This window comes from Rhinoraja longicauda, chromosome 17 (assembly GCF_053455715.1).
Source record: "Rhinoraja longicauda isolate Sanriku21f chromosome 17, sRhiLon1.1, whole genome shotgun sequence".
NCBI classification, from domain to species: Eukaryota; Metazoa; Chordata; class Chondrichthyes; order Rajiformes; family Arhynchobatidae; genus Rhinoraja; species Rhinoraja longicauda.
In genome coordinates, this window is record NC_135969.1 from 22,971,184 (window position 1) to 22,991,448 (window position 20,265).

At 41.8% G+C, this 20,265-nt stretch overlaps 1 protein-coding gene across 1 annotated transcript in view; it reads left to right on the top strand.

Annotated features, from left to right (window-relative positions):
- tex264b (testis expressed 264, ER-phagy receptor b) overlaps positions 1 to 20,265 on the top strand; it is a 236,554-nt gene that overhangs the window by 78,813 nt on the left and 137,476 nt on the right. The gene's annotated exons all lie outside the window — the stretch shown is intronic.

The window sequence follows — 20,265 nt, forward strand, 5'->3', positions numbered from 1 at the left end:
TAACTGTCCTATTGATTGACCTATCATTCTGTATTTTAAGGACCTATGGAGGTCTAAAATTCTTGAATTCCTCTCATCATTCAATTTTCTGCAGTTAGTCATAGAATCATAGTCATACAGATGGAAATGGGCTCTTCAACCCAACTTGCCCCTGTCGATCAAGATGCCCCATCTATGCTAGTCACGCCTGCCCAAGTGTGGCCCCTCTAAACCTTCCTTATCCACATACCTGTCCAAATGTCTAAAATGTTATTATTATACCTGCCTCAACTACGTCCTCTGGCAGCACATTCCATATACCTACCACCCTCTGTGTGAAAAAGTTGTTCCTCAGGTTCCTATTAAATCTTTCCCCTCTCCCCTTAAACCCATGTGCTCTGGTTCTTGATATTAGCAGTGCTATTTATTGTAAATCCCTTGCCTTTTGTGCCTCTTCCACTGCATTACCCCATATTTCTCAGGATTAAATTTCCAGTCTTACAGTCCTACAGTCAAACTACCACCAATTATTAAATCGCCTGAAAACAGCATTCTGGGCCTCAAAGTGGCAAGGATTTATACCAGACCAGATAATGTGCTCGGTGGTCAACCATTACATTTTACTTCCAAAGCTAATTTTGGATCCAATGTGCCACTCTCCTTTGTATCTCGTGTGCTTTTCCGTTTGACCAACCTGCCTTTAGGGAGTTGTCAAAAGACTTGCTGAAATCCATGTAGGCAATATTAAATGCATTCTCCTCATTGACTCTCTGTTACCTCCTCAAAAGAATATAAAACATTTGTCATACGTGGCAGCTCAGTTTTCTTAGGAGGAACATGTTTACTTTGAATTACTTGAATCCCCTTTTTAAATGTCTTGCACTGTTCTGTAACCGACTTGCAATCAAGTAACTAGTTGCAATCCACTTTTGATAAATTACTTCTCTGTCTAGTAAAATTGGCCTTACCTTAATTTTTAATTCAGCAAGACTCCTGGATGGTGTGTTTCCGTCCTGATGCCATGGTCAAGAATATCTTGGAACAGGCAGAGAACATTCTAAAAGGGAAGGCTGTGCACCCAGGGATTGTGGTCCTTATTGGTATCGCGTCCTGTTCAGAAAATTTAGAAAGTTAGGTAGTAAGTTGAAAAGCAGGATCTCTGAAGTTGTCATCTCAGAATTCCATCCTATGCCACGAGCTGGCGAGACAAGGAACTGGAAGATGGCACAGATAAATGTGTGGCTCGGGATCTGATTCCGGGGCTGGGGGTGGGGGCATTCAGGTATATGGATTATTGGAGTCTCTTCCAGATTTGGTGGAACCTGTAGGGGAGCGATGGGTTGCATCTGAACTGGAGGAACACCAATATCCTGGCGGGGAAATTTGCTACTGCTGCTTGTTTGTGTTTAAACTCGGCTGGCTGGGTAGTGAAACCCAAACCAAAAGTGTGGCAGATGGGGAAATAGAGCCTGATATAGATTACGTAGTGAGTAAATTCAGGTGAGAGAACAGGCCGTGTCAAGTCAGGGAGAGAGGAAGGTCTGATAGACAAAACTGCAACAGGGACAGCACTGGCAACACAATGTTCCAGGGCACAGATGCTACAGGCATGATAGAGTTGCAAGTAAGAGAGGAGAGGAAGTGTGTTTTTGATTAGGGTGAACATCGCAGTGGTACTTCGAGAGGATATTCTTGGGGGATCGTCAACATTTGCTTGCAACTTTGCTCTTCTATTTCCCTCAGACTCAGTTGTAGCCTATGGTAGTGCAACTCATGAAAGCGATTGATGCCTTTTTTCATTAACTGAACCTATGTAGTCTCATTCCTTCTGACATATCCTCCCTTTACACAGCTGTAGTTGTCGCTTTAATCAATGTTGGCACTTCCCCTCTTGTTGTAACATCTCATTTAAGATATAGTGCTGAAAGTGCCTCACTTGCCAGACAAATGCTTCCGCACCACCTTGTCTGATTTTAGATGACCTGTCGTTCCTCTTCACGGTGAGATATGTTTGTTCTCAAATGTATTTTCATCTTGAAGCCTGCAATACACTGGTCATTTACTGGTTTCTGACCAATCCTGATTTGCATCCACCCTAACCCTAACCCACAACATCATAATTCCACATGCTGATCTACACTCTATGTTGTTTGAAATTACCTGTAAGGCCGTTTTTAGTGATAACATTTCAAATTCAATTCAATCATAAAATACAAAACCTTTTATTTTGCAATATAATTATCAAGTCCATACATTTATCAGATCTTCACACACACAATTTCGGGCACACAGCATTGTAACAAGCCTTGTATCCACAACTTATGCACATTTGTATTTTATCAACCATCACTCAAACTTGCTGTTGGATACTCACTGACACATTTCCTGGTTTCTTGCAAATAAAAGTGATGTGTAGCAGCACGTAACTTGAAGGAATTAGAGAACAATATGTTTTGACCCGCATGAAGAAGCCAATTCTGAAAGCAGGTGGTATTGCTAAAATCACAGATAATGGCTGAGTCAGAGGCTGGAGATCCTTTTGACATCCATTCCTCTTCTTTCATCCTCTTCTCCCTGATCCCACACATTCTGGTGAGTCAGAAGCTGCATATGATGATCTCCAACAAGTTTGAACAACTTCTTCATCACAACCCAAACCCAGTCCTTTAAAATTTCAGACATACAACGCCTGGAGCCTTCATGGTCAGAGGGGCAAGGTCAAGATAATGAAGTTGAAGAGATGTTGTCACATAAGTCAAGGTATTCAGTCTAGAAGTTGGGATGGTATGTTCCAGTTGCACAAAACGTCGATGAGGCTGCATTTGGAGTTTTGGTCACCCTGCGAGAGGAAGGATGTTGTTAAACTGGAAAAAGTGCAGAGAAGATTTACAAGGATATTGCCAGGACTTGAGGGCCTGAACTATAGGGAGAGGATGGACACATTAGTATTTTATTCCTTGGAGCGTTGAACCAACAACCTGGGAAATATCTTGTATTTGTCCCATCCATAGTAAGCAGAACAATATGACTACAGTAGTTATTTATATCCCAAATCAATCTACTTTCAATCACTGATAAAATTATGGAAGGTGTCATTGTGCTCTAAAATTAATCACCTCTTACTGATTTTCAGTTTGAGACTACCCAGGACCTCATGCCAGCTCAATTTCAGACCTAGATCTTATCATAGTCTTGGTCGAAACATGCTGAAATCCAGCAATGAAGTGTGAATGATTACTTTATACACCCAGCATGAGAAACAGTGTAAAGGGCACTCAAAGGGTTTCAAGTAGAGAATACTTAAATTGTTGGAGTCGTGTCTTGTATGAAGAAGATTGGTTGGTGGTTGCTAAATATGATTCCCCAGCACATCACTGAAAATGTTCCTCAGGTCAGTATCCTAGACCCAGTCAGCAGTGGTGTTCCATCACCTTTCTTCCAATGTAAAATCAGAAGGGAAATTTATTAATGATTGCAAATGCAAAAATGAAGTAATCCATGCCTACACGAAACAAGACCTCGAACATGTTGAGAAACAAGTAATTTTTGTACCACACAAGTGTCAGGTAATGAAAACATTCAACAAGAGTGATTCTAACAATCTATCTTCAGCCAACGGCATTCACTCACCTATATTCAACAGCACCAACCAGTCTACAAATAAACACTAATTTGATTTTTCCCCTTATTGAGTGAAAACCTTTTCTGTGGTGCATGTGTAGACCCAAGTGATGGCTTTATGTTGATTAGAGGCTCTGTAATGGGTTAATATTAAAGCTTGGATAAAAATCATTAAATGTAATTGTCATTTGGAGCTTAAATTACATGAAAGTGTTAATTACATGCCAGTGATGGGGAAGGGAGTTTGTGAATGTCTATTGGAAGAAATATGAAGAAACGAGGAACTGCAGATACTAGTCTTAACGGGTCCACAGCATCTCTGGAGAACATTGATAGGTAATGTTTCAGGTCCGGATCCTTCTTCAGACTGATTGTGGGGAAAAAAGCTGGAAGAGAGGAGGCACAGGACGAAGCCTGGCAGGTAATAGATGGATATTAGTGAGGGGGACTTTTGATAGGCAGATGGTTGGACAAAGGCCAGAGATGAAAAGACAGATGGTGTGAGACTAAAGGATTGAAGAATTGCAAATTGTGAAGCTAGAGGAAGGAATGTAAGTGGAAGGGGGGAGGGGAAAAATAGATGCAAGCCCAGGTGGGGCACAAAGGAGAGAGGGGGAGAAAGGTGAGGGAAAGTGGTTTTGAAGTTACCTAAAAATTGAGAATTCAATGTACCCAAGCAGAATACAAGGTGCTGGTTCTCCAGTTTTGCGTGTGGCCTCACTTTGGTAATGGAGGAGGCCCAGGCCAGAAAGGTATGTATGGCAATGGGAAGAGGAGCTAAAATGGGTAACAACTGGGAGATCCATCAGGCCTTGGTGAGGTGGTCGCCAAGACTATGCTTGGCCTCGCCAAAGTAACGGAGACTAAATTGGGGACTATGCAGAAGATGAGGTTTTAGGAGGTAAGATTGAAGCTCCTTTTCACATGGAAGGACTGCTGGATGGGTCCCTGAATGAAGAAGAGGGAGGAGGTATAGGGACAGGTGTAACATCCCCTGCGATTGTAGGGGAAAGTCTAGGACTACTGAGATGTCCTATTTCTTTAGTAAACGTGGTTTCCTCCCTGCTGTCATAGATAGATCCTTCTCCCCTATCTGTATCCCATAGTTCTGCCCTCGCTTCTCCTACCCCGCCCCCCCAGTGGAACAAGGATATACTACCCTTGGTCCTCATCTTTCATCCCACCAGCCTCCACATGTAATACCTTGTCCTCCGACATTTCCTTCACTTCCACCATGATCCCACCACCAATCACATCTTCCCATCCCCACCCATATCTGCCTTCTGCAAAGACTGCTCCCCCCACAACTCTTTGGTTCACTCATCCCTTCCCACCCAAACCACCCCATCCCCTGTTACTTTCCCCTGCATTTTTTCTGTGGAAGAAGTATGAGCGTTCTAAATCAGGCAGCCAATACAGCCTTTTGCAAGAGAGTTGATGAATGCTGGAATATATCTTTTGCAATGGCCCACCTGATCAATCAATGAGCTGTTGTATTCCTAGGCAGAAGCAGAAGTACTTCACAATACTTGTTCTCTTTTGCTGCCAAATCTTTGATTGAGGCTGCTTCAATCTCAGTATGCATGCAGTACATCTCGACTGGGGATGGGAGAATAATGGCAGGGAAAGTTCACTTAACCTATTATTATTGTAATTTGTCAGGGGAGGGGGGAGCGAGGTTTGACTTCATTGAAACAGAATATTGTGTTACTTAGTCTCTGAGGTGCAGTGAGGGTGGATATTTATATTCCTGGTATTCCTACAGTTACCCAGTTCTGATAAGAGATGTATGTACTTTTAACATACTTTTAGCTTTTCTAGAATAATGAGTGATGTAATAATTAGAGGGTGTTTTTAAACTGGAAAGGGTGGAAGAAAAGATTTCTGAAGATGTTATCTAGTCTGTAGAATTTGGGTTGTAAGGAGTGGTTGAATAGGTTGGGTCTTTATTCCCCAGAGTGTAGGAGGCTGAGGGGTGACCTTATCGAGGTTTATAAAATCATGAGGGGCCTAACTAAGGTGATTAGTCACAGTCTTTTCTCAGGATACGGGAGTCTAAAACTAGAGGCCAAAGGTTTAAGGTGAGGGAAAGATGTTAATAGAATCTGATAGGCAACTTTTCCATACTGAGGGTCGTGTGTTCATGGAACAAGCTGTCAAAGGAAGTGGTAGAGGTGGCTATAAATGTGACATTTAAAGAACATTTACACAGGTATGTCAATAGGAAAGGTTTGGAAGGATATGGGCCAGGCAAGGCGAATGAGACAAGCTGACATAGGCAACTTAGTCAGTGTGAATGAGTTGGGCCAAAGAGCTTATTTTCGAGCTGTATATTTTTTTGAATCTATGAGTGGCAACTGCATTGAAAGTTTGATGAAAGAAAGAATAAATTAAGCATTCCTGTACAACCCATTAATGCAGGATAACCCAAAAATGTTAATATTAATAAAGTAGTTACAATTGCAAGGGACCTTGTACGTTGTCCTAGGCTATGCTTACTGTATCGGTGGATCGCTTGGAAGTTCTGAAAGGAGGAAATGTAGGTAATAGAGGAAGCCGAGTGGGTGTGTACCATGATTGCATAAATGACAATAACCAAATTATCAGACCTTCTATAATGTTGACTAAAGGATAAATACCAACTGGAAGTAGTGGCATGAAATCTTGTACATCCACCTGAAAGTTTATTTGGGATTAATTTTAATTTCTTACCGAAAGATGGCACCTTTGCCTGCAACACTCCCTGACAGTGGGCCGCCTGATCAGTGGGTCCCTGACAGTGGGTCACTGTACCTCCCTGTGGTGTGTACTTGACCCAAATCCTCCTGACTTACTAAGGCTTTTGCATACTTTGGCCATAAATTAGTTGTACAGTAATTTTTTTATAATGTCCCAAGGTTTTGTATAAACCCAAATTCTTGGTATTTATACAATGCCCCGGAACTAACTAAACTACGTTATGTTCTGATTTGCAAATTACAAAAGAGTGTATTAATGGTACATCAGAGACTGCAACATTTCTGTACACCAGGAATTTGCCGGTAATACCCTTTAGCAGCAATGTAAAGCTAACTCAAACAGAACATGCTGGAAGCAAAACATTGATCGGGCTATCTGGGTAAACTCTCTTGGCCAACGGAAATGACTGCTTCCATAGCAGCACTGTGCTTTCTCTGAAGTGAAGCATATTTGATACACAATGTGAAAGCAGATCATCCTATTCCACCCATAGCCCTCCTTCTGTGGCCACAGTGGCGCAGTGGTAGAGTTGCTGCCTGACAGTGCTTGCAGCGCCGGAGACCCAGGTTCGATCCTGACTATGGATGCTGTCTGTACGGAGTTTGCACGTTCTCCCCGTGACCTGCGTGGGTTTTCTTTGAGATCTTTGGTTTCCTCCCACACTCCAAAGACGTACAGGTTTGTAGGTTAATTGGCTTGGTGTATGTGTAAATTATCCCCAGTGTGTGTAGGATAGTGTTAATGTGTGGGGATCGCTGGTCGGCGCGGACTTGGTGGGCCTGTTTCCGCGCTGTATCTCTAAACTAAACTAAACTCTGACTATCCATTTCACCCATCCTCTTATCTGACACCCTTTTGTCTCCTCAACCCCGTGAACCCTTGATGTACCAACCCTATCTACCCTGCCAGTTCAAAAAACATTCAATTTGTCAAACACAATTTTCCCTTTGATTCTACCTAATCGTATTATGGCTTTACAAGTGCCATTACCAGTTCCTTAATGATGGCTTAGTATTCTGCTGACACTGATGTCAAGCCAACTGAGGTATGGTTCTTTTTTCTCCCTTCCTTAAATAGCAGTCTTCTAGATAGAGGTGAGCTGAAACCTTAAAATGGCATGAGCTCATGTGGATAATACGCACAGACGGTTTCCAGGCAGGTGATCATGTTAAAAAGCTAACAACAGATCATTCCCAAACATCTCACTCTTAAAAGTTTTTGTTGTGGTTGTCAGAGAGCTCTGACCTGTGATAATCAGAGAATCAAGCTTCCAAATGCAGTTGTTTGCTCTCAAGTCAGAAAATGATGGAAAGCAAAATGTGAAAACAGCCATGTGAAATTTTCACTGAGAGTCAGGAATTTCTTGAACCAAGCTTAATACTGTTTGAAGAACAATATTTGATATTTAATTTGAAAGTTGCAAACAATGTTCAAAAAGTAAATTCAAATATGAGGCAACATTTTCATGGGTAAAAAAAAAAAGATGGTTTGGAAGATGACAACCTGACATTCATTAGTGTGGTCATCTGTCTAAAGAAGGGTTCTAACTTGAAAGGTTACCTGTCCATTTTCTCTATAGATGTTGCCTAACCTGTTGAGTTCCTCCAGCAATTTGTTTCCTGCTCCTTCCTCAAGGGGCATCAATGAGCTGAAATATTCCAGACGACAGGCTGCCATTAATAGATCTTCAAGTTTTCAAAAAAAACACAAAGCTTATGTTTATCCAATTTTTTTGTTTTTAATCAAATACATTTATTTTCCTATCTTAAGTATGATATGCATTTTCAGGCAATCACAGTAGCCAATCAAAGAAATTCAGACCAAGGGCAAGGAGAATGTTGCTTAGCATTGTGGTTTTCTCAAGCTTGGTATTCTGTAAAGTGCAATGGAAGGTTGAAACCAGATATAAAACCCTGGAGTGCATTAAAGGCATAAGTAGTTTCTCTGGTGCAGAAGTAATCTGGGCAACACACTTAGCATTGATGGTTTCTCTTAAAGGGTGATTACTATATTAGAAAATGGTGTTTGTAAACTTTGTAAACTTTTAATGGTTTTAAACTTCTCATCGATAGTGACTGAAGAACATGGCTTATTCCAGCTCATGGTTCAGTGTTCAGTTTTGGTTACCCTGCTACAGAGTAGATGTTGTTAAGCTGGAAGGAGTGCAGAGAAGATTTAGAGAGAAGTTTGGCAGGCTAGGACTTTATTCCTTGGAGCTTAGAAGGATGAGGGGATATTTATATAATTTAATTTAATTTAGAGATACAGCGCGGAAACAGGCCCTTCGGCCCACCGGGTCCGCGCCGACCAGCGATCCCCGCATATAACACTACCCCACATACACTCAGCACTATTTTTACATTTACCAAGCCAATTAACCTACAAACCATTATCTCTTTGGTTGGAGTGTGGGAGGAAACCAAAGATCTTAGAGAAAACCCACGCATGTCATGGGGAGAATGTACAAATTCTGTACAGACAGCCCCCATATTCAGGATCGAACCTGGGTCTCCGGCGCTGTAAGCAACGCTGTAAGACAATAACTCTACCACTGCGCCACCGTGCTGCTACCTAATGTATAAGATCATGAAGGGAATAGATAGGGTAGCTGCACAGTCTTTTACTCAGACTAGAACCAGAGGACATAGGTTTAAGGTGAGAGAAGAAGGATTTAATAGGATCCTGAGGGGCAGCTTTTTCACACAGAGGGTGGTGGGTCTATGGAATTAGCTGCCTAGGGGGTAGATGAGCCAGGTACTATAACAATATCTAAAAGACATTTGTTCCAGATACATGGATAGGAAAGGCTTAGATGGACATGGGGCAGGTGGGACTAGTGTAGGTGGGGCATCCTGGTCCACATGGGCAAGTTGGGCCTGATTCCATATTCTATGAGTCTATGACTCTATGAAAGACATAATGTGTTGGAATAGGTCAGCAGGTGAGGCAGCATCTGTGGAGAACATGGATAGGTGATGTTTTGGGTGGGCACCCTTCATATCATATCATATCATATATCTACAGCCGGAAACAGGCCTTTTCGGCCCTCCAAGTCCGTGCCTCCCAGTGATCCCCGTACATTAACACTATCCTACACCCACTAGGGACAATTTTTACATTTACCCAGCCAATTAACCTACATACCTGTACGTCTTTGGAGTGTGGGAGGAAACCGAAGATCTCGGAGAAAACCCACGCAGGTCACGGGGAGAACGTACAGTGCAGCACCTTACAGTGCAGCACCCGTAGTCAGGATCGAACCTGTGTCTCCGGCGCTGCATTCGCTGTAAAGCAGCAACTCTACCGCTGCGCTACCGTCTGCCAGACGTCTGCAAGTTTGCCAAATGTCTTTCACTTGTATCACCACTTTCAGAGAACTCTTGTACTTGTACCCTTTTTTATAACAATAGACAATAGACAATAGGTGCAGGAGTGGGCCATTCGGCCCTTCGAGTCAGCACCGCCATTCAATGTGATCATGGCTGATCATTCTCAATCAGTACCCCGTTCCTGCTTTCTCCCCATACCCCCTGACTCCGCTATCCTTAAGAGCTCTATCTAGCTCTCTCTTGAATGTATTCAGAGAATTGGCCTTCACTGCCCTCTGAGGCAGAGAATTCCACAGATTCACAACTCTCTGACTAAAAAAGTTTTTCCTCATCTCTGTTCTAAATGGCCTACCCCTTATTCTTAAACTGTGGCCCCTGGTTCTGGACTCCCCCAACATTGGGAACATGTTTCCTGCCTCTAACATGTTCAACCCCTTAATAATCTTATAACACTCTCTAGGGCCCGGCCATATACTGTACAAGTCCTGCCCTGGTTTACTTAACAAGAATACAACATTGCATTTATCTGAGCTAAATTCCATGGCAATTCCTTGGCCCACTTTCCCAGTTGGTCTTGATCCTTGTGTATTTTAAAATAATCTTCTTCACTGTCCACCAAACCACCAATTTTGATGACATCTCCAAACTTACTAACCATGTTAACCACATTTTCATCCAAATTGTTCATATAAATAATGAACAACAATGGACCCAGCACAGATCCTTGTGGCACACCACCTGTCACATGCCTCTAATCTGAATAACAACCCTCCACTACCACACTCTCACTCCCACCATCAAGCCAATTTTGAATGCAATTGACTGGCTACCCTGGATTTCATGGGATCTAACAATGCAGACCAGCTTACCTGGTGGAACCTTGTCAATGGCATTGTTAAAGTCCATTAGGCAGCGTCCTCTGCCCTGCCCTCATCGATCTCTTCTTCACCTCTTCCTGGATTTGGCAAAATTCAACACACAAAAAAAAACAGAAGAGTGAGGGCAGGTTTGACAGATTACATATTTGGTGGGGAAGCTTTCTGTTTCTCACGCTTTGATCTGAATTGTACTACTGATGTCTGTGTGGAACATCTGGATCAGCCTCAAAGTCATATCAGCTTCAAAGTCGTCTTGTTGAGTCTCATTGTCTATACTCGTTTTCACCTAGGCAACAGCTAAATATGGCCTGTTTCCATTATCATCGTCACTTTTTTGCATATCTTTCATTAATTTGTTCTATATCTCTCCACATCACAGTCTATATCTCTCGGTTCCCTTTCTCTGACTTTCAGTCTGGAAATGGGACTCGACTCGAAACGTCACCTATTCCTTTTCTCCAGAGATGCTGTCTGGCCCGCTCTCTTCCCCTTCCCCTCGCAGATCTCCCCCTATCTTCCTGTCCACCTATATCCTTCCTTTGTCCCGCCCCCCTGACATCAGTCTGAAGAAGGGTCTCGACCCAAAACGTCACCCATTCCTTCTCTCCTGAGATGCTGCCTGACCTACTGAGTTACTCCAGCATTTTGTGAATAAATACCTTCAATTTGTACCAGCATCTGCAGTTATTGTCTTATATTATATACTGTCTGGCCCGCTGAGTTACTCCAGCTTTTTGTGTCTATCTTCGGTTTATCTTCTTACACATCCCAAACTGACCTCCTCTTTGTATCACAAACATTCACAGTCAGATTTACTGACATCATGGCAGTGATTTTCTCGAACCACTTCTCCTGCTGGCTCAGTGTTGTTTACAGAAAGACCATGAGCTGCCAGGGGAACATGGAAGATGAATGTTAAGCTGGTGACCACAGAAAACCTCGAGAAACTTAAAAGGGCTTGCACATTTAGAGAACCATGACTCCTGATGCACTGGTGGGAAGTAATCAAGATGAACACCAGTCGATTCTACATCTTCGTGTTCAGGGAAATTTGTTTCAGTTCTGGTCACCATATTACAGAAGGAATATAGAGAAGAGGCCCGCAATTGTTTTGCCTGGAATAGAGAGCAAGATGGAGGGTGGGACAAACTTGCATTGTTTTCTTGAAGAATTGGAGGCTGAGGAATGATCAGATCAAAGTTATAAAATTATGAAAGGCATAGTCCAAGTCTATTTCACAGGTTGGAAATGTCAAATAATAGAGGGCATAGAACAGTTGTACAGTTTTAAATCATGCATCATGGTTGGCACAGATATCATAGGCCAAAGGATCTGTTCCTGTACTATACTGTTTTGTGTTCTATGACACCATTCTTAACTTCTCCCAATAGTCAAGAAAGTTGCATCCTTCTCGTGGTTCTGTTTCCTCACTATGTTTTATGTAGGGGGTGGGAGAGGGGGGTCGGGGAAACTTTTTTTCAATCTCTTACCTTGCCGGAGATGCGATTGTTTTCCGGATCGTATCTCTGGTCGCTCTGCGGCTTAACATCACGGAGCTGGAGGTCTTGCCTGGGACTGACCTTGAGTCCCCGTGGGGGTGTGGACTTATCATCTGAGCCTGCGATCCCTTGCCTGGGATTGACGCTCCAATGCAGCCTGCGGACTTTAACATCAGGAGCTCGCAGTCTCGGGTTGAGACCGGTCGGGAGCTCCAAAAGCTGCACGAGGTTCGACTGGTCCCGGCCCGGGGTAGATCGCCGGCGCGGGGGAACTGAGATTCCCCCCCAATGAAGGAGCTTGATCGCCCCTACGAGGAAGGCTCGCCGCCGGCTATGGGAGTCAAGATCATCCCGTCAACGGAAGGTTGGAGCCCCCGACCGCTGGAGGACAAAGAAGGGAGAGATTGAACTTTTTTTCGCCTTCCATCACAGTGAGGAATGTGGAGGAGTCACTGTGGTGGATGTTCATGTTAAAATGTATTATGTGTGTCCTGTTGCTTTTTATTGTTATGACTGTATGGCAAATTAAGTTCCTCGTATGTTGCAAAACATACTTGACTAATAAAGTTTTATTGGGATTTTGATTGTGATTGAGAATGTTATTTCTGAGATTTATGAAATAACTCATGAATATTTTAACCTTTAATCTATTTTCTCAGTCATATCTGAACCTTGCCATGGTTAATGTCTCTATTTAAGGATACTAATTGTAAACCCATGGTTCTTGCCCTGAAACTGAATTTGAAATTTTCCCATGCTGTGACCATGCTTTGCTCGTGGTTTATTTACTATGAGATTATTAATTAAACCTGTCTCATTACAGCACTAAAATAGCCTAAAACAGTTGACAAAGCTCTGCTAAAAGCAGGTTAGGAATTCTGTGTCCTTTATACATTTCACACGGACTGCATCTCAGTTAAAATTGGAGTAATTGAAATGTCCCAATATGCCCTCTTGCATGTAATAAATTTATAATGTTCATTATAACTATTATAACTATTTCAAATAATACAGATTACACTGGGATACGTCACTCCCAAAATTGTCCAGTCATCTATTTTTGATTTTTTTTCAGAATCTAGATGGTGCTGCAAGATAAGGACTTATTGCTCATGTTGAGAAGATAGTGCTGAACCATCTTGAATCACTGCAGTCTTTCCAGTTAAGTTACTCTCACAGTTTTGTCGGTGAGGGAATTCCAAGATTTAGACTCTTCGAAAATGAAGAACTAGCAATATATTTCAAACTCAGGTTGATGTACCTGAAGAAGAACCTGTAGGCAATAGCATAAACATGGTGTTGGCAAGTAGGTGCAGCATTACAGGTACTACGCACTGATGGTGATGGAAAGGTTAAATGTTTAGTGTAATGTTTGGCAGAAACAGTCAACCAGTGGTATTTCAACCACCTCATCTATGATACGATATGGTATGATAGAACTTTATTTATCCCAGGAGGGAAATTGATCTGCCAACAGTCATAAAAACACAAAATACATGAAATTGAAGTGACAAGTGGAAAGGATTGGGGATGTGCAAAGAGTAGGGAGGAGGGGGTGAGGAGGGGAGGTGGGGGGGGGAGGTGAGTCGGTCTCAGTCTGCCCCATGACAGAAGGGGGAGGAGTTGTACAGTTTGATAGCCACTGGAGTTTGATATCTACTGGAGAGATGCATGGTTTCTGGTCAAGATAATGTTTATGGACACCTAACGTTTCCAGAGAGAAAAAAAAAGAAATTAATTACTTTTAGCTGCCTGGTCCATCTATGTTTCGCATGAATTATCTTTTATTTCCTGAAATTCCTTCCTAAAATGGCAGGCAACTAAAATGGTAGCAGATCTGCTCCACTGCTCCACTGTGGGCAGATTGCAGATTTGGAACATGTTTCGGATCTGGAACATTTTGGGTTCCAAACCCAGATGGTTTCCTACCTTGAGCACTCGATTCTGATCCTCTGGGATGCACATGTGCACTGGAGAATGAATACATAGGTGCAAATGGAAAGAAATTGGGCAGCTGGAGTTTTGGGTCAGAATATCCATTCTTAGCTGCTGAGATGAGTTGGTCTCTGCACTTGAATGAAGGTACACCTGAGGTTGTGAAAGGTTGTGAGTGTTTGAAAGACAGGCGTGGAAACAGTAGCACGGTGAGATGGTTTTGTTTGTTATATGAAAATTCAATTGTGCCATTAACACTTTGGGATGTAAATATACACATGGATCCACATTATGACAGGCAGACAAATTATACTGATTACACATCATGCCATCAGCCTGAGACCTTACATTTTTAGAGTGTCTTGCACCTGTTTGAATCCCAGCATTCAATATCAGTATGCTCTGAGGCAACCAGTGCCTGAAGCATTCAGTGAAACCTGATCTACATGCTATGTGACAAATTTTGAAGGAACAGCCAAGGGCCAATTTTGTAAAGATGAGTTAGTTAAAAGTACTTGGCTGAGTGTGAAACCTGTCAGGGATGGATGTTGGTACAGGACAAAAGAGGAGATTCAATTCAAAAACAATTTCTCATTGTGTGAAGCCAGCTGTAAAGTTTTGCTTCACAAGTCAGCTACAGTGTAGAGATGAAAGCGAAATATAAAAATTCAGTTGAAGACATTGTAGATGACATGTGGAGCATTGGTTTCAAGAGCAGCTGTGGATCACAACATGTGGACGGAGTACATGAAGTGGAAGAGGAGTGTGGGGGTTTCAAACTCCCGACTGGCGACTTCTAAAGTAAAACAGGAACATTACTGCCTACGCTACTTGTCGTTTGCTTCATCCTGATAATTTGGATAATGTTATTGCATTATATTGAACATGATTTTAAATCTATATTTTCTCCTGCTAGGTATGTGACACAAAATCCGTACCTCAGTCGCACTCTAGTTAGTGAATGATAGTAAATTCTGAAATCATGACGTGTGCCTGAGTAGACTTTGTCAGGATCGATTTATTTGAGGTTAACTGGTTGTGAATGATGCCGTATTGCATTCAGAGTTGTAATATTTCTTGCATTCCATATGGAATAGATTCATATTACCCTTGCATCTCAATCTAGAAATGACTCAGAAGTTCAAACGGAAAAATGCTCATCCCAGATCTCTTGCTGATAGACTTGATGGATGAGTGTTATCTCTAAACTGTAAATAGCAATGTCACATTTATTGTCGCATGCATAGTAATTTATATATAAATTACACATAAATTCTCTAAGACTGAAAATAAAAGGATTGTGCAAAAAACAAGATATTAGTGCAATATGTAGTTCCAAAACAAGCTCATGGTAATGCAAGAGGTTATCTGCAGTGTTCTGTTGCTGAGGTATTATTAGGTTTGTACAGATCGGCTTAAGGACCTGATAGTTGTAGGAATGTAACCGTTCCTGAAACGAGTAGTATGGAGCTTCAGGCTTCTGATGATAGATGCTGCCTTCTTGAGACAGCACCTCTTGTAGATGATTTTGATGGTGGGGAGAGAAGTTATCATGCCAGATAGAGAATTATTAAAGGACTCTGCTATGTTGTAAGGATCTGCCCCTTGTTCTTGATAGCAGCAGTCTGAAAATTCTCCTTCTATGGCTATCCGAAAGGTTTGGGTTTTTCAGGATCTTTCAAATTCATTCCATTGCCAGTCACCACAATCCATATTAATGATTTGGCTGAGGGAACCAAATGCTGTACTTCCAAATTTGTTGATGATGTAGAATTAGATGGGATTGTGAGCCTAGAATAAGGGGTAAACCAATTAAGATGAATGTAAAGAGAAACTTCTTTCACTTGGATTCTGGTAGCATTTGTACCCTGAATGACTGTGAAGGCTCAGTCATAGAGTCATACCGCATAGAAAGAGGCCTTTTGGACAAACGCGTCCATGCTGACCAAGATGCCCATCTCCGCCAGTCCTATTTGCCTTTGTTTGACCCATATCCCTCTAAACATTTCTATGTTCTATTAAACATCAATGTACCTGTCCAAATTTTAAATGTTGCTATTGTACCTGCCTCAACTCCTTCCTCTGGCAGCTCATTCCATATGCCCACCACCTCTGTGTGAAAACATTGCCTCGCAGGTTCCCCTTTCCCCTTAAACCCATGCCCTTTACTTCTTGATTCCCCTATCCTGGTAAAAGACTGCATTCACCCTATCTATTTCCCTTTTATACACCTTTCACTGCATTCCAAGGAATAAAGTCCTAGCCCTACCCAAACTCTCTCTATAGTTCAGGCCCATGATTCCTGGCAAAGTTATTGTAAATCTTCTGGTACCAATTGGCACCTTTCCTATAGCAGGGTGCCTAAAATTGAAAACAATACTCCAGGTACAGCCTCACCAAGACTTAAACAACTGAAATATAATATCCCACAAGTGTGAAGAAGAATCCCAACTTAAAACATTACCTATCCATGTGTCGAAGAAATTGACTTAGAGGAAAATTAAAAGAAAAATGGGGACTTCGAGGTTTGCTTCAAGAGGCTTTATTGCATTATATCATGGAGAGATGCCGGCAGTTAACTGCTCACCAGTTCTCTGACTTTGCAGCAGAATTAGCTGACAGTTATGCAGTGCAGTAAACATCTTTTTTTTTGTTAGATACAATTATACAAAAACATACTTCAACCTTGGCTATATATGGTTTCCTGTTATTACTATCTACTACATAGGTATTAATTATTTCATTAGTCATAATACTGTATACTTTTTGTTTATGTTAATCTTATTCAACAGCAGATGGTTAATACAAGTTAAACATAATACAAGGGCATCTTGATATTATTCTATCTCATCTTTCAAGCAGACTGCCCCCTCTCCGAGCCAATCATAAGCCCCCATTTACTGCAACGTTTGTGCTACTAGAGGTCGGGGGCGCGGGTGGTCTACCCAGCTATTGCCGTTGTGTTTTTGATCACAATAGTTACCGACATTACAGGGTTAACTATTGTGATCCGGCATTCTGTAACTTTCCACTGAGAAACAGGCTTCCTTATCTATGTCCTAATTTGTTGTGCTTTATTCACCATGCTACGCATTCCCAAACAAGAGATAATGCATCTGAAACTTGTTTTGCCAAAATCCCATGATCTTCTTCTGCACCTGGTCAACGAGAGATGCCAATTGCCACATCTGCACACCCTTTTGTTATCTTGTTTAATTCCGATCAAAATTAAGTAAATGAAGATTTTAATTTTTTCTTCTACACCATGTTTTCCAGAGATGCTGCCTGACCCGCTGAGTTACTCTAGCAGTTTGTGTCTTTTTTGGGGGAACAGTATCTGCATTTCCTTGTTTCTACATCCAAACCTCTACACTCAGTTCCCTGACTGATGTAGACCAATGTTCTAATAGCCTTCTTAGAGTCATAGAGTTAGAGTCACACAACACAGAAACATGCCTCTCCCTTAAGCTTAGGCCCGCGAGTCCTGTCAACATCCTTGTAAATTTTCTCTGCATACTTTCCAGCTTAATGACATTATCACCATCTGTGAAGTCACTTTTCGGGAACTATGTACTTTTACTCCTGGACCTCTTTCCTCTATAACACTCCCCAGGACCCTACCGTCCATTATGAACATCTGCCCTTGTTCAGCTTCCTAAAATGCAGATCCTCCCACTTATCTGAATTAAACTCCATTTGCCATTCCTCAGGCCACTTGTCTTGCTGATCAAGATTCCACTGTCCTGATGACCAACATTCTTAATAACTATCTTTTCTGTCTACAATACTATCTATTTTAGTGTCATCTGCAAACTTACTAATCGTACCTTGTACATTCTCATCCAAATAGTTGATGCAGATGACAACAATAATGGGCCCATCATTGATCCTGAGATACACCACTAGTCACAGGCCTCCAGTACAACCATACTTTTCATACAACTATGTTCATACAACTATGGTTACAGCCCTGCCCTCTTTAACCTTTTAAGTTACTTCTTAAAAAAACCAGTTACATTTGTGAGATACGATCTCTCACACACAAAACCAGCCTTAATCAATTCCTGTCTATCCAAATAGACAAATGCATGTATATCTTATCCCTCAGAATCCTCTCCAGTAACTATAGTTCCCATGTTTTTCTTTGCAGCCTATCTTAAATATAGGCACAACATTAGCCACCTTCCAGTCATCCAGCTCCTCACCCATGACTAATGATGATTCAGATATTTCAGTCGGGTTTCTTCTCTATCTGCTATAAACCTCCTGCAATTTCTTCTCTAGCTTCCCACGTTGTCCTTGGATTTATTTGATCAAGCTTTGGAGTTTATCTATCTTCATATGTCTTAGAACACACAGCTCCTCCTTGACTGTAATTCGGACTGACCTCAAGAAATCTCTATTATCTTTCTCAAGTTTCCTAGTCTTCATGTCTTTGTCTGTGGTATAAACAGAGCAGAAATATTGATTGAGGACTTTGTCCATCTCTTGCAGCTCCACACATCGATGACAACTTTGGTTTCAGCGGATCCCCCATTAGACACTGTTGTCTAAAATTAAAGCCATGGAATTAAAGATTCAAAGCATTCATTTTAGAGTCACACCTCCTGAAATTGGCTGAAACCAAGCAGAGGTGTAATGTTACAGGTGCTTAAATTGGCAGGATTTCCTCTAATGATCTGTTTTGTTGCTGCAATCATTTGCTGAATTTATTATCAACAAAGATAACGGGATATAAAGCCATATACCCAGCTTTGATGACGTGCAGATAGTTGGCATTTTAACTACTGTGAATGGAAGCATTAATTACAAGAGACCAAAGTGTGACAAATGTGATGTTATACACTGCAAGTCTAAAAAGGGATAGAGAAGAGAATTTATCTAAATAGTAATTTTGTCAGGCCAATTCTGTGATCTCTGTTTTAATCATCCGTCTATTTTTCAAATAATTTATCATTTTTACTATCTATAAAAATGGGAGTCCATGTGACTGATGGAGTGCCTCAGGGATTGATGCTGGCTCCTCCTTTGCTTCCTATATACATTAATGATTTGGGTAAGATTGTAGCATTTTGATAAACTGTAAAATGAATAAGGGAGTGGCAGATTAAAGTTACCTCAGACAGTGAAGTGATGCATTTTGGGGAGATGAACCAGGGCAGGACATACGCAGTGAATGGCAGGGCTTTGGGGAGTGTTCTAGAACATAGTTACCTATAGGTACAAGTATATAATTCTGTGAAAAATAGAGATAGACAGAAGGCTTATTTCATGCTTGCCTTCATTGGCTGAGGCATTGGATTCTCATGTTACAGTTGCACAAAACGTTGGTTAGGCTGCACTTGTTGGATTGTATGGAGTTCTGGTCACCACATTACAGGAAGGATGTGATTAAGTTAGAGGGGGTGCAGAAAAGATTCACAAGGATGTCGGCAGAACTGCAGGACCTGCATTATCATGTGAAATTGGATAGGCTGGGACAGTTTTCCCTTCAACAAAGGCTGAGAGGTGACAAGATAGTAGTATAAAAATGAGAGCCATAGTTAGGATAGATAACGTGTCTGTTTCGCATGGTTGGGGTGCCTAAAACTGGCGGGCATGGGTCCAGAGAGGGAGAAGGTTTAAAGAGGATCTTAGTGGTAATTCTTTTACACAACGAGTAATCTGGAATGAGCTGCCAGAGTAGTACTGGAAGCAGGAACAGCAACAACATTTAACATTTAACATTTAACAGCATCTGGGCAGGTACTTGTATGAGCAAGGCAGAGAGGAATGTGGAATTAATGCAGGCATGGGATTAGTATAGATAGGCATGGTGGGCCGAAGAGTTGTACAGCATAGTAAAAGGTTTTATGACTCGAAGGTAGGAATTATCTTACCATCTGTTTAATACATGTTTTCTCATTGTACTGTCCCACATCTCTGGCAACAGATACTACTTTCATATGAGGAAAGACTGGATAGACTAGGCTTGTACTCGCTGGAATTTAGAAGACTGGGGGATCTTATAGAAACATATAAAATTCTTAAGGGGTTGGAGAGGCTAGATGCGGGAAGATTGTTCCCGATGTTGGGGGAGTCCAGAACCAGGGGTCACAGCTTAAGGATAAGGGGGAAGTCTTTTAGGACCGAGATGAGAGAACGTTTCTTCACACAGACAGTGGTGAGTCTGTGGAATTCTCTGCCACAGAAGGTAGTTGAGGCCAGTTCATTGGCTATATTTAAGAGGGAGTTAGATTTGGCCCTTTTTGCTAAAGGGATCAGGGGGTATGGAGAGAGGGCAGG